Here is a 13,933-nt window from a genome sequence, read left to right as displayed (position 1 = left end):
CCCTTAGTTTTGCTCTATGAGATTTAATATCTAAGTGGAAATTGGTGCATAATCATTACTGAAGGTGTAAGTGGCGGCTGGATCAAAATGGTGTAGTTGAAACAACAAGCAGGAGGTTATTATTTTCAATAATTATCATATATAGACATACGAACTACAGAGAAGATGGAAATACGTGTTAACAGCAAATCAAACCTTTTAAGAAAATGAAGTACAGTGAATAAACACTAGATGGAGCATATGTTGCACAGCTGAGTTTCTGCGGTCACTTTCCCTCCCAGGAGTTCATGGACGTAACCAGCTGCCATGTGGCAAAGAAAACCGGAGCCAAGATGTACAGGAGTTTGTAAGTGTAGCTAAAGTCCAAGCAGTCGCTTGTTCAACAAAGCATTTCAGCAAATGCTTCTCCTCCAGTGAGTTTAATGTGGCTTTTAGCCCACAGCTGGCTGTGCTGCTGTGAGCTAAAAGATTAGGGCCTTGGGACGTGGTATTTCTGCTTAAAGCTCAATGGTGAGCTTTGGAGTGGGAGGACAGCCTGTTCATGATCAGTTACTGTGGCTCGGCTGGGGTGTGGTGACTGAACTGACCCACTGCAGCTTCATCTCGGCACATGGACCCTAAGCAACCTTTTCTTTTTTTGGTTGGTTTTTTTTTTTTGGCGGGGGGGGGGGGGGGTAGACAAGGATATGTCCCCCTTCTTGTCTTTCTTGGCCTTCCTGCTCCTTTCTGTACAGAATGAGTAACTTGAAACACCTTTGCCTCTCTGTAGCTCAATAGGGTAATACCTGAATAGGGTAATACCTGAATAGGGTAATGCCTGCCTTAGTTTGCAGGGAAAATCCCAGTCACTAGAACATTTGCAGTATTCTCTGCATCTCTCTCAAAGGAAAAGCATTATCTATATGAAGGGAGAAATGCAGTGAAACCTTTAAAAAAAATTATGAGATACTGGATGATACAGGACTGTTTTTGAAACCTACTAGTATGAAGGGCAAGGTGGATCTTGAAGAATGAGGTTATTAAATTAGCTTATTGGCTACTTTGTTGTTCTGGTGGCCAGTTTGGGGGGCATTGTTATTTTAAAAAAGATAACTTCAGTGGAATAAGTAGAGGGGGAAATAGGTGAAATTCCTTCGGATGAGATTTTCTCCTTGTTTTTATTACAAAACATGGGCTTTGTGTGCAAGTGGGAGGTATTTGAAATAATTGAAAAAAATTTCCTACGGGGAGACACCAGCCTGCCTGCAGCTCAGGGTGAACTCAGCCTCCTGCTGCCTGTGCCAGGCTGGCCTGGCGCTGCCAAGTGTCACGCAACGCACCTGCACTGGAACAGGCACGACCACGTGGCACACGAGATGGTTTTGTGTGCGCACATGGAAATTTTGAGGGAGATCATGCAAGACTTGGAGAGATAGGAAGGCTCCAGAGAAGGAGGTGATCTCACCACATCTGTGTTTCCTGTAGTGTTTTTTTGACTCATCCATAACCTAACCAGTGTGGCCTGGAAATGACAGATTGCTTCTCATCTATTGATTTTGGCTGGGACTGGTGCCTGTGACTAGCTGAGGTGGAAGGTGGGGGTTTATTTACTGAACAACCTTGGGCTAGATGGGACTTGGCTGACATCTTTGTGGGAGGAGGTCAGTGTGTCCCCTGTGGCCTTGTGAGCTGTCTGGGGCTTGGGATCTGCAGGTACTGGAGACGCAGCCTGTGTTTGGTACCATCTGCACAGCTCGTCTCCCTCTGCTCCCAAAGGAAGGAGGGGTCAGACAAAATTAGTCTTGATGAGATATGTGGTAGAATCATGTGTGCTGCTGCTGGATTATTGCTGTCAGATACCATCACTACAGGGAAAGCCTGCCCGGAAGCATGAGGGATACCAGGGATAGTCCTTTAGTGTTTCTGCTCATTGCCTATCTCATTCTACTCAGCTTCTCTAAAAAGTTATTTATGTGCTGAGAGAAGCTGAAGGTGTATTTTTTCTGCCTTGCAGTTTGTTTCTGCCTCGGTGCACAGCTCTAGTTCAAAGAGCTCACTAGGAAACCACCAGCATCTTTAAATGTCTAAAAGCTACTGAAAAATCTTGCTCTTGGTTTTTAAAAGAAGCCTATAGATCCTAAATATTGGACAGGTCCTCCAGAGCTTCTGAACAGCAAAAGGAGATTTTTTCCCAATGGTGACAGAACTCAAGGAAGATAGAGTGAGGAGGAGAAAAATCTGTGTTAAAGATGCAGCCAAAGTCTAAGACTTCCCACCCCCTTCACCCAAATCCCAGCAATTTAGGGATCACCTCCAAACCCATTTATGTAATGCAATCTGATATGCTTTCAAAGGCGACTGTTGGTGGAGCAATAATTTGTCTTTGGATTGGGATTTGCCAGGGTTTTGTCACAAAGCAATAGAAATGTGTCTGTGTATTTGTGGCAGGTAAGTAAGTGCATGTGTGCACCTTTAGGGAAGCCAAGGGCTTGGAGAAAGCAAAGTTTTACCATAACTTTGGATGTTGGAAGGAAGATGGAGGAGAGGAGCAACTGAGCCTTCCCACCATGTGACGTGTCATTTGCACCAGTCATTCAGATTAAGCCACAACAAACATTTTGGTTTACCTAGGATGGGACAAGACAGTTGAGGGTGAAGGAACATTATCCTAAACCACAGTGTTCAGCTGCTTGTGTGTGAAGGCATCTGGTTGTCTCTGTGGGTGAGAGAGTGTCCCTGGAAAAACACATTTTTACGGGCAAAGCTTGAGTGAGAACATTTCTCAATAATCTCTTTGGTAGAGCTGTCCTCCTGAGAAAACTAGAAAGGACCTTCCTCTGGCTATTTGAGTTTGTCAGCAGAAACAGGAGACAAAACAAAATGTACCAGCAGTCATAATTCTTAAATTGGTGTGAAGAAATAATGGCTGGTTTAGCCTAATTATGTAAAGAATGTATGGAAAGAGTGATGCCCATCCACTTGGGACTTGAAATCATAGGTGATCTTGGAAAGAGTGGAAACTAGACCTTGATTTATTGGTTCTTACAGGAAAGCCATCACTCTGCAATCAACATTGGGTTGTCTTGGAACCTCTAAGACACTCAGCCAGAGACTACCCCCACGGGCTTAATTTACCACCCCTTGGTTTTGAATTGCTGTATTTCCCAAATAAGCATAAGGCATGAGTAGATCTCAGTGACCTGAAGTCTTTTCCCTGTGGTCCTTTCCACAGCGGCTGCCTGAAGCTGCAGGGACCAGTTCCCCAATGCACTGGGGGGACGGACTTGCTAGTGCTCTGGTTTCCACATGGAAAAGGACTGCTGCAAAATAAAAATCCCAGTGACTCTGGAGATTTTGTTCCCAGAAGAATGCTACTAAAAAATAGATGATGAAAAGCTAAATTCTCCAGGGTGTTTTTGTCTTGAGATCAGAAGTGGTTAGGGTGACTTCTGGGGTGACCTTGATAACAGATCCTATTGCCAAATATCTGCAATGGTGTATCCAGGGCTGGCTCTGCTGTTTGGGGACAGGAGATCCAATCCCACAGGAACATTATAAACCTCACTAAAGTCTCTGTCATACAGAGACATGTGGGAGCAATATAATGCAATGGAAATGGCAATCAGAGTGTTAAGGTGCATAAGGAGCAGCCCCACTGCATTGCAGAGAGCTGGTGGGTGAGGTGCACAGCTGCTCTCTGGGGGGTTTCCACTGGCTGGCCCCCAGTTCATGCACAGAGGTACATGGCAGCTCAAAGGACGTCAGAGAGGGGCTCATAAGAGAAAAGTAAAGTCCTCCCAAGGTGATGGCAGGTTTTTTTTCTGTTTCCATTTTTAGTGCTACTTTGGGAGCAAGTACCTATCCTGTCCCTGCTTTCTACAATACAGATCCCTTAAACCACTGGGTCGTGCTCACAAACGTGTGCACACCGCCCCCCCCCCCCCCCCCCCACATGTTTTTCTGAACGTCTCCACCACATGAAAAGCACTGGATTAAGGACTGGGTTTATAAATTGGGAGTAGGGCATTTGTAAACTAATTATGTTACCCAGCTCCCTTTTTTGGAAGAATTCTCAGCACAAAAGAAAAGCAGCTATCAAGGCCTTAGTTCCTGTAGTGAACTAAGCTATTCCTATCCAGTGAATAACTGTGGTGATTTCAAGGGTGGGGTGTTTTAAGATGTGAAAATCAAGCCAATGTTGATTGTTGTTCTCAGCACTGGTGCTGTGAAGTGTAAGGGACTTGAGCAGTGAATTTACCAGCACATCATTGTCCACCGTTTTCCAAGACACTATTTCATAACTTCATCACAGCTAAAATTCATCTCTGGATCATTAACTCCTTTGAGGACTAACCTGTCAGTCAGTGAGTACTTTCTGAAGAGAACTGAGGATACTCTGTACTATACAGAGACTGAATTTTAGTGGGAATCTGTGTTTTCAGGGACAGTAAAAACCCAAAATCTTCTGCATGCCAAATAATTTTGTACATGCTTAAGAGCTTAGAGCCATTTAATGCACACATTACCACTCTTCTGTCTTTCTGTGCCAAACCAGTCTTTACATCATTTGGACAGATGTTTCCAAATTTGCCAGCAAACTAATTAAACACAATGTAGGGAGTTTCTTTTTGCAAATTCAATCATATTCCACATAAAAGCAGGGAGTGAAGGCAACCAGATATACCTTGACATGGATTTCCTCTGAAAGCTAACCTGTTTTGTAACCCAAATTAACAGTAGCTACACTGATTTAATTTTTTTGTGAGCAGTGAGGAGCAGGAGGACAGTAAAGGAGAGCACAGCCCCTGTGCGAGGACCCAGGCGAGGACCCAGGCATGAGATGGTTGATCTACACCCCAGCAGGTTTGGGGTCCTGCACCATCTTGCTTGTAACAGTGCCTAAAGCTTCACTGAAGGCTACCTGTTTCTTGAGTAGGTGAAGAATTTACCCTGGTACAGTGTCATAAGGGCCTGTGCATTCAGTGGGGAGGAAAGTAGGATTTATGGTAAATGTAATCCTGCCTTTTTGCTTCTTGTGAAACTCTCCCACAGAGATCAGGTTTATTTTTTTCTCCTCCCTCCTTTTCACTGTCCCCTCCAAGGAAACAAAGTAGTCTCAAGTGTCTGTGTTCAGTTTAGATTACCAAGAAACAGCTATTGTTCAGTATGTTAAAAATAAATTAAATCATATTTTGCTCAAGGTCTAACAACTGTGTCTGATTATCATGTGGTATTTACTAAATCTCAGGCAGTCATAACAAGTATTGTCATAATAAACATTTTAAAATGCATGCATGCATAAACCTGCTGCTAATGGAGAATATTCAACACGTGGCAGATGCTTGTTTCTAGGTTTTTTAAAATTCAAAATGGTGCCTAGAGTTTCTTTCTTAGAGAAGTGTGATAACATCTAAATAAATGGCTTTGTCTTAAAAACCAACGGTCATCCATAAGCTATCTTTGGCTTTAGTGGTAATTATGTGATCTTTTCTTGCAATGCCTGGGGAGGTCTCTGTTTATCCATTTATAAATGCATTTCCAAAAACAAAGCACTTTATCTGCAAGCACATTCATGTGCATGCTCACTCTGGATGATCACCAAGCTCTCTGTATAAAAATGGCACCCTTGGGCTTCCCCAGTTTCTTACTTTGGGACATGCTGTATCTCCATGTGGGCCTGTATCTGTTGCTTGTGTGCAGGTATTTATGTGTGCCTGTGTGTGACAACACACCCTGGCAGTGGGAGCAGCCACAATGAGAAGGAGATTTTAGCCCACGCAGACATATTATGTTCCCTCTAGCCTTCTCCCCATGCCCAGTGTGCTGTGATCCTACCTTATGTGGGCTCAGGCAGGCATCTCCTCATCTCTCTGCAGATCTGGGCATGATGAGATTGGCACCACCCAGCTCCCACGCACAGGGCTCTGCTGACTCAGCACAAACAGGAAGCTCACAATTTATGATGATATTAAGATTGCTTGGTGCTGGTAATTGATTTCCAGGCAGATTCATCTCTTGCATGTCTTTGAGGATCTGGCCCAGATGCTGTTTGCTGGAAAATGCCTGAAAGCTACTTGGAGTCAGATGGCAGGGAGCCGTGACAAGGATCAGTAAGTTGGGCACCGTGGGCCGGGTGACCACAGTCCCCAGGGACGCAGCTCTTTTGCCTGGTGGTGTGTACTCATTTGCACGAATCAGTGCCTGACCTCGGGCTCGAGAGGAAGGACCAGCGTGGGGGAATGTTTGCAGAAAAGCATGCGACTTTAATTAAGGGATTAGAATTAATTATAGGTAGGATTTAGCAAATACCTGCCTTTGAGTACGTTTTCCTGTTCTTTGCCATACGGCATGCGCTCGAATCCTCTGCCTAATGCTCCCTTCTGGGCAATTTGCCTGCCGTCTTGGTGGCAGGCAGATTTGATGGAGACACTTAAATGACTGCCACTAGATCCCCGTTCCGCGATCGGCAGCGTGTGGCACACAAAACCAGACCCAACAACGTGGAACACACAAAGTGATCAAAGTGCAGAGCTGCCTCCCTGCTTATCAGCACGGAATCGCGCTGCTGGCGCGGAGCCTGGGACTGGCCGCCGATGTGTCCGAGCACAGACTGTTTGTTCAACGTGGGAACTGTGCTGAGAGCGCCTTCTCTGCAGGGCTGGTGCTTCCGAGCGCTGCAGAAGGAGCTCTCTGCGGGCCACAGCCACTGACACTGTCCAAGGAATTCACCTTATCAGATGGAATGGGTTTGCCATGCACAGCACACGGGAAGGGAGGCTGGTTTTCATGGAAGTGCTTTTGTAGTCAACCAACCATTTCCTAGGGGTGTTGTTCATTTGGGGATTGTTTTGGTGGGAATGCTTCACATCTACTGCCAGTCCACTGAGCCCAAAATAATGCAAAGACAAGTGGTGATGCGCTTCATACTGAAGTGTGGGATCCAGTAGGATGAACCTTGAAGTGCTGATAATGAACTATGGTGATTGCCGGTTCCATAGCAGTGTGAACAGGGAACTGCAGGTTTGTTTTGGAAAAAAACATCCCTTCTCAGCTGTTACTCATCATTCTTGGCCTTGCTCTGCCCTGGGATAGGCTGTGCTGGCTGCCTGCAGTAGAAGTCTCTCAATTTTTCATGGTACAATTGTTTGTGTGTTATTATGGTACAATCGTTTGCTAAGAGTATCACAGCATTTTACCCAAAGTGGTGCCTCTAGCAGTGCTGCTATGAATTATACTCATGGGTAGACGTGTAAAAAGTTTCCATTTCACTACCTCTTGGGTCAGCCAGCTACAGCTTTGTGAACAAGCCACATGCTAGCAATTGGCTCTAAATGACAAGTGAATAATCTGCGCAGCTCAGTGTTGAACTTGTTAGTCAGTGGAATGCTGCATCTCATCAGATGTTTGGAAGTAGACGGAAGTGAGAGAAGAAGGCTGTCTCTTTCTGTGACAATTAATAAACTTAAGTATATCCTGAATTTTTGCCCAAATATGCAAAAATGGCAGAATGTTATTCTGAAGGATATCTACCAGTTTTACTGGTTAGAGAACTCTTAGTTCCTCGTTTGATTAATTAAATTATTGTACTAAAAGCAGAAAAAAAATTGTCAGCTTTGTGAAGGTGCACTGAGTCTTAAATCTGGCTATATATATTTTATTCTAATATGGCATGGTTTACGATTTTCTGTCTTCTGTCTGGGAGGATTGCTTAGAGAAGGAGCATTCTATGAGTTAGTAGATCTCAATACCTTTAGGAAAGTGTAGATGTGCATGCAGAAATTCCCTTCATTGACAACTGCAAGACACAATGAGGTGCTAAGAGTATATATTTTCCTTAAACACTTCCCAAAAGGTGGCAGTGCAAAGAAAAATCCTGATTATAGAAGTGTTCTTCATAATGACAGTGACTGATTGTTGCAAATGTTGTAGGGAAGGTAATCTGTCTTCTTTAAGTGTTATGTAAAGCACTACAGCTGTCTGCAGTTGTAATATTCATGTAGGCTGCACTGCTCAGCCTAAGGTACACTTGGTGCCAAACGTAAGGACACAAGGGAGAAGTGGCCAGAAGCTGCTCTTGGGCTTCTCTTGATCCTGAGGCTGTAGCAAGTACCTTTTCAGTTGCTGGTGCCACTTGGGGTCTGACCTGCCCTGCGTGGCCTGTGGGCCACTGACAACACCCTGCTGTGGTGTGACGTCCTGCCACACCATGGTCACTGTCACCATGTCTTCTTTTTGGGGATGAGAAGGCTGCACTGTGTCCTGGGTGGACAGAACACAGCCACAGCTTTGGAAAAGGCAGGTGTCTGTCTCCGCCCACACCTGGTCTCGCCAGTGCTCTGCTGTGGGACATTTTGGGAGTCGAAGGCTCCTGGCAGCTCCAGGGTGCCTGAGGCAGGCAGGAGGGATGGCTCTTTGAAAAGGGGTAAGTTTTAGCCTTTTTATTATCACGATGAAGCAGGATCTCTGAGGTTTAGAACTTTCTAGCTCTTTTTAGCACTGTATGCAAACTGATTAAATGCTTTACAGGGAGCCATTACCCCCTAAAAAGAAATCAAGATCATGAAATATCATTAAGAAAGAGAGCCTAATTCTGGGTGCCCAGGTTCTTTGATTGCAGTCTTTTGGTTATAAAGAAATTTTATTTCTTGTAGTGATCATACTTGGTAGTGATCATACTCCAGCCCTTGCAATTTGAGCAGAAGTTACTTTAACAGTCCAGTGAGTTCTTGCACTACAAAGCAAGAAATTTATGTGGGACTTTTGAAGTACTTGGTCTGATCTTAATTTGAAAAAATTTATTGTTCTCTGTGACTCCTGTTACAATCCTGTGGCCTTGTGCATTGAATTCTTGCCAGAAAATTTGCTTGATTGCCTCTGTCTGAAACTGGCACAGCACAGCATTTCTGTTCCTTTTCTCACTTTGATGGCGTACAAAATGTGTTTTCTTGGCTCTTGCAATCATGCTGTTTCATTACTTTTTTTTTTTTAAATAAAAGCAAAAGGCTTTGGAGGCTTTATTTTGGAGACGAATTGTTACCATTTACAATATTTCCGTTCACTGTGCTTTGATGAGCCTGTTAAGAGAAAGAGCAGCTTCTCTCTCCCTTATTTTTATTTGCTGTGCTCTAACTCTGCCATTTACCAGAAACCCAGAGTAGCAGTCCAAGGGAGATATGAAAACAGTAACAAATGTCTGTAAAATATTTTTCTTGAAAAAACTTCCTCTCAGACAATTTTTTTTGGAAGGTTATTTGCCATTAAAAAAATTCCTGCCCTCTGCATACTTTTCCTACCTTTGCTCAAACAGTGGAAGAAATAATCTTGCCTTCGAAGGTTAAACATATTAGACTACTCCACCCAGAGAGAAATCAGGAGCATGCTTTAAAATTATTTAGCAATAATTATTTTCCTGTTTTATTATCAAATATTGCAGGTATCATCGTATTTGGATGTGCTAATCATGACCTGACACTCCATTCACAAAATTCAAGCAGATCTTATCTTGCAAACATATTTCCTAAATGGGTAAATTATTTTACTTTTATGCTATTCTTCTTGATTAAGATGACAATAACTACAGCTAAACACTCAAAATGGTTTCAAAACTGGGCTTGCAATTTTTATGAAAGCCCCCTTGTGCTCTGGGTCACACCTGTGGGCAGACACGAAGGTGGAAGTTGCTAGATGGTAGACACTGGATCTACCAATGTAGGTCTTCATCATCTGGGACATGCTTGCAAAACGCCACTGAAAATCACCGAAAATCCTCTACGCTACCACCATGGCTGAACTGCTCACACACATCCCTGTGTCATGCAGGAACAGATCTGTTCCTAAAGACCTTCTGTCTTTTCCTCTTGTGCAGCTGGTAAGAAATGCATCTTACTCAAGTCTGCTTCAGCACAAAAGCACAAATCAGTGGAGGGGCAAAGACAAAGCTTGAAGTCATTGTTATTTGTTAACAAGTGTTACGTGTACAGGCCTACACAGATACCACCCACTTCCCACTCTGCAAATGCAGAAATAAGGGTAGCAGTACACAACCAAAAAAACTTGCAACCTCAGTTGTGAAATACTCCTTGTAGCTTTGATTCAGTGAATACTTATAGCAGGAGTTTGCCCTGCCTCTCAAAAGCACAGCAAAAAAAAGGATGCTTCTGAAGCGTACACACACACACACACACACACACACACACACAAAAGACCCTCTCCACCCCACTCACACACACTTATCCTGGATCTAGGAGAATTTATAGTCATGTAAACTGCAAAAATGTCATGAGGTGGAGTTAATTTCCTATATGCAATCCAAGGTGCTGTGGTCTAAAGGACTTGAAATTACCACATCTGTCACCTTGCAACAACCCAACCAAGGCCAAAGGAAAGCAAAGCCAAGCCCTGAAGAGCAAATACCATCAGTCACTCACTTAGTCTGTCAACTGTACTCAAGGAAAACAACCTGAAATGTTCAGTGCAGCCATTTGGGCCCATGATGACTGAGACCAGCAGATGCACAGGCTGGAAAGCTGGTCAGTGCTCGGCTCTGCGGACTAACAGTTATAAAATATCTGCCGCAGGAGCCGGCACTTGCGTTTCATCCATCCTGCAGCCACGATGAAGGGACAGGCTGACAAACATGAACTACCCAGCTCTCAACTGGATCAAAGGTGGATGCCAGGCTCTCTTCAGCTTCCTGCAGCACTACGAGGCAGAGCTGGGGCTGGAAGTACAGGAGAATATAGGATTGGAGCAGAAGTTAAAACACTTCAATCCGCAGCTGAAATCCAAGCCCCTGATCAGGGACTGATAAGCTGTTGCCTGAGCTGTCAGATCACTGAAATCCTCCTCAAAGGAGCCTTGTCCCAGTGCACAAGCCTTTCTTAGTGCAGGTGTGGACTTGAGGCTCGCTTTGCCTGTGGACACCTCCCAGGCTTTCAGACAAAGTCTCTCCTTGCTTTCCCTCCTCCGTATGGCTTCTTGGGTCTGCTGTGACCTGTGCCATCTCTTACCCATCTCTTGGGAGCTGATGCCTGTAGCCTGCTGGCTCAGGCATGCCCAGGAGGGAGAGAATGCAAACTTCAGAAGTGCTTTTTGCTAAAGGAAGGAACTAGACCTGTGTTCCTCAGCCCAAATAAGACTGTGCTTGAGCTGCTGACGACTGCTCAGAGTTCGACAGAAAAATTTGGCACCTGCTTTCAAAAGAGGATTGTGAGGTATGAGCCCAGAGTGGAGGGACTTGTGCCTGTCTACTTCATTCACCAGAAGGCACTTAAACCCAGGAGAGAGTCAGGATTTCGGATGAACTGCAATCTTCAGCTTTCCCTATTTGGCTGGCTTAGGAAACTCTCCAAACAGTGGCTTTTGTGAATCCCCCTCCGAGGCACTTAACTCCACTTACACACATGCATGGAGTCCCGGCATCTAATTCAGGCATGTGGACTCCATTATGGAACCAGATGCAAACATCCCCTCACGGATTAGGACCTGAAAGGTTTTATATCCTGTATTGTCAATCAGCTAAGGCCTTCATTCCTTGCCCCATCCTCCTTTTTTTGTTTCAAAATCTCTATTTTTTTAAGCAGGTAAGTATTTTAAAAAATTATTTCTGTATCTGTGCAAAGGCATAGTTAAAGCATGTGCTAGATATTCCCAGGATGATGCAGTTAGATCAACAATGACTAATTCCACAAAATCTGTCATTAGAAAAAGTAATGCATTTAAATGATGTCATATCCTTCCTCACAAGCCTTGTCCACCAGATTCTTATTGCTGGACATCAGAACCAAAGGTTTATGGCTACCTACAGGCCATGGCTCAACCAAATTCAAAAATAAATCCACTAGGCTGGTACTTCTCTAGCAAGGGAAATGGAGTTATGTTTCATACAACAGGATGGCTATCAGCAATGCTTAAAATTATTTTCATTTGGGTGTTTTGTTTGAGTCTTGAGATGGGGCGGCACCTACATTAATTCCAAGTTAATTTTTCCTTTAGTCAAGAAACATGCTCAGATTTTCAGATGTTAGCAGAAATCACATGTTCTGGACAGAAATACTTCTGATCTGCTTTGTGGAATGTGTAACTATGCTAATGAAAGAGATATTCTGGACTATGTAATTATAGCCCACAGGATCAGAGTGAGAAGGTTTTTTCTTATGTTTGAGCAGTATTGCCTGAAAATTGTTGCAGAATTCTCAGTAAGTCAAATAGTAAGGCTGATTAGATCCTGCAGGAATGAGCTCCTTAGAGGACTGTACTCACAATTTGTATTAGTAAAGTCACCCAGGGGCTAGTGTTTTCAAAGGTGTGTTTGCAGCTTTGTGAGACCCTTGGACAAGTGCCAGTACTAGATGCAGGGTGCAAGTGGGGCTGTGTTTAGAGCAGGAAGACTTTGCTGCTAAAGCGACACTAAATGACAAGGTGGTTGTAGCTGAGAAGCAGCCAAAGCAGCAGCTGGGAGAGTGCTGGGACAGTGCAAGCATGCACACCTGAGAGTATGCACACAAATGAAACAATCAGTAAGAATTCAAATAAAGAAATCAAAACCCCAAGTCAGCTTTGCTGGTATTACTGCATCTATATGAGTAGCTTGTGGTGACATAACTGTTTCACACTGCTGGCTGAGGGGACCCCAGAGCACAGCAGCTTCATGGCAGGCAAAGGAAAAAATGCAGGGAGGAGAGCTGGGTCTGGAATGCAGGGGAATGTGTGAAGGAATTAACTGAGATATCGGAGATTTAACTCTCTGCTTGGAAGTGAGAGGCAATCCAATTTCTTCCGTTGTCACCGATTTAAGCTTTAATAATAAATCAGCAGTGATTGTACTGGACAAAAATCTAAAAGCTTTTATAATCTCTGGGAGTGTACAGTGTTCATGTTCGCTCTTTCATTAGATACTGTTCTCAGTACAGCTTTTTGAAAGGAATATGCAGTGTGGGGAAGGAAAGCAAACTTACAAAGAGTTTTCATCTCTTCTTTTAAGGCACACAGGGCAGAATGTACATGACATGGCACATGGCACATGACAATGTCATTACCTTTAAATGGATTAGTTTCAAATAGTATCTATAGAAATAAATTATCACCCTCCTTGTCAACCTAAAAGACAATACCAGTAATCAAAATCACTAAGAAGCTGAAAAAAACCCTCAACTTGGTATACTTAATTTTTTGTCAGTTTTGGGTTTTTTGCCTATTCAGACTCTAGACTGGATTATCTCCTAATATGTGTACAAATCTCATAAATCACCTTTGAGAACTGCTGCTAAATTCTACTCCTGCCTCTCCTCTTCCTGAATTCCTTCTTACTTCTCTCTCTTCTTTCTATGACTAATAGCTATATCTTGTTTTAGCCTTTCTTGTACTTAATGTTTATTCCCCAAATAAAGCAGTCTCTTACAGTGGTCTATTGAAAATTATTTACTTTTTTTTTGGCTACTGTAATAAGGATTACATGCCATTATGTCTTTGGTTTGGAATGAAGTCCTCATCTTGATTAGATGTGACACCTGAAGTGAACTTGTGTTCAGAGGACTAAGCCATGACAAGTTATCCAGAGGAAGGGGAGAGATTTGTGTTTTCGTGCACTTGAATTCATCAGTGTGTTGTGACCATACAACACTGCTGTGGCTTTCATAGCCCAGTGATAACTGTTATGGAAGAGAAGACTTACTTTTCATTTGGAAATGCAAAATTATTAACGCAATATTGTTGAAGAATTTCCTGGCTTGTTTTCCCTTGTCTGCCTCAGGCAAAAAATGATTGCTGAAGTTTAATACTTTATGAAACCTCCTGACTATGAAGGTCTGGTAATTCTCCTTGGGAGGATCACTGACACAGATAAAATGCAGAAATCTGAACAGACACGATGGAAAACTACATGCAGTAGAGACCGTAACTTTGAGAAACTTGTGTCCTGTCAGTTCCTGTCTATTGATTATACTGGTGAATATCT

At 43.4% G+C, this 13,933-nt stretch overlaps 1 protein-coding gene across 3 annotated transcripts in view; it reads right to left on the bottom strand.

Annotated features, from left to right (window-relative positions):
- The window catches only part of COL8A1 (collagen type VIII alpha 1 chain), an 88,694-nt gene that overhangs the window by 8,088 nt on the left and 66,673 nt on the right, over positions 1–13,933 (bottom strand). The window contains exon 1 of one of the 3 annotated variants that reach the window (XM_069019418.1): positions 5,815–5,924. The exons of the other annotated variants lie outside the window; for them this stretch is intronic. The gene's annotated coding sequence lies outside the window, so the exon portion shown is untranslated. Of the gene's footprint in view, positions 1–5,814; positions 5,925–13,933 lie in introns of those variants that run through there. 3 annotated transcript variants of the gene reach the window in all.

This window comes from Aphelocoma coerulescens, chromosome 1 (assembly GCF_041296385.1).
Source record: "Aphelocoma coerulescens isolate FSJ_1873_10779 chromosome 1, UR_Acoe_1.0, whole genome shotgun sequence".
NCBI lineage: Eukaryota > Metazoa > Chordata > Aves > Passeriformes > Corvidae > Aphelocoma > Aphelocoma coerulescens.
The sequence above is the reverse complement of the archived record's forward strand: the minus strand, read 5'-3'. Positions and strand labels throughout refer to the sequence as shown.